Raw genomic sequence first — 1,222 nt, 5'->3', positions numbered from 1 at the left:
TCTTTCCCAATCTTATAGTTTTATATTAATAAGTTCATTAAACAAATATGGTTAACAGGTAACTAAAATAAAAAGATATAAAAATGTCCTTTTCCTGAGCACCAATAATATCTGATAAGTCTCACATGTAAAGTAAGTGTGTCATAGTTACAATTCCTGAAACAAAAGTTTTTTTTAAATGTTGAAAAGTCACCAAAAGTTTAAGCTTTAATAATTTTCCATGTGTATAGGAAGTCACTATAATGATAACTCTGTGACTTGTTCACCTCCAAAATATTTTGAAGTTGCAGTCTTCATTGACAAAAAACAATTCCAGTAATTTAGTAGATGTTCATATTTATTGTACTTAGTATAATTCAGGAAGTTAACATTTTTCATTACCTTTTCCACCTTTCCACCATTGATGTCACTGGGGAGGAATTTCTTGCCAATTGTTCTCAAGTCTGTCTAAAATAAAAATATTATTATTAACATAAAATTACAGAGAAAAGTGAATCTAAATCTAATTTCACTCACCAACAAAAGATAAAATTACTTAAGGTGTGTGGAACAAAATTTAAATAAATGTCTTTCAACTGATTATGAGATCTATATATATATAAAATCAATCTTTTCTAATAACACAGTCCCATAAATACATTGTTTAAAGTACATCAAAGGCCTTATTTATATCTGGTCATACTTCTCTAGATACCCTTTTAACTTACTAAGTCTTCTTTATTAAAATCTAAAACTTGATTTTATGAAACTATATAGTCTTACTAAAAAAAATTAATGCCACAATCCAAAACTAAATGACTACTTTGAACATATAAACAGAGTATATTTTTGACAACTAAATTCTATCTAACCTTGATATGCAGAGACATGAAAACACATTACTCTATAGGCTGTGATACTTATGACATAACAAAGCTACACAACATAAAAATATCCCAGAGAACAATACCACTGCAACAGCAAGAAATCGTAAGACTATACTGTAGTAAATACTTATTTCATTTGCTTTTTAAACAAATTACAGAAACAGAAGTTGGTGAACAAATGACCAACCACATGAAAATTCCCAAGTACATATTATTCAGCACACTAAAGCAAAACATAAAAAGAACAACATAGGACTAAGATAAAGTTGTAGGATTTCTGACATAAAAACAGAACTTCAGGGCTTCCCTGGTGGCGCAGTGCTTGAGAGTCCGCCTGCCGATGCAGGAGACGCGGG

General features: G+C 30.0%; 1 protein-coding gene across 2 annotated transcripts in view; it reads right to left on the bottom strand.

Annotated features, from left to right (window-relative positions):
* TDRD3 (tudor domain containing 3) overlaps positions 1-1,222 on the bottom strand; it is a 113,284-nt gene that overhangs the window by 107,455 nt on the left and 4,607 nt on the right. The window contains exon 2 of one of the 2 annotated variants that reach the window (XM_007460476.1): positions 382-447. The exons of the other annotated variant lie outside the window; for it this stretch is intronic. The gene's annotated coding sequence lies outside the window, so the exon portion shown is untranslated. The remainder of the gene's footprint in view (positions 1-381; positions 448-1,222) is intronic. 2 annotated transcript variants of the gene reach the window in all.

The sequence above is a fragment of the Lipotes vexillifer genome, unplaced genomic scaffold (assembly GCF_000442215.2).
Source record: "Lipotes vexillifer unplaced genomic scaffold, Lipotes_vexillifer_v1.1 scaffold799, whole genome shotgun sequence".
Taxonomy (NCBI): Eukaryota; Metazoa; Chordata; class Mammalia; order Artiodactyla; family Lipotidae; genus Lipotes; species Lipotes vexillifer.
This window is presented reverse-complemented; position numbering and strand designations above follow the sequence as displayed.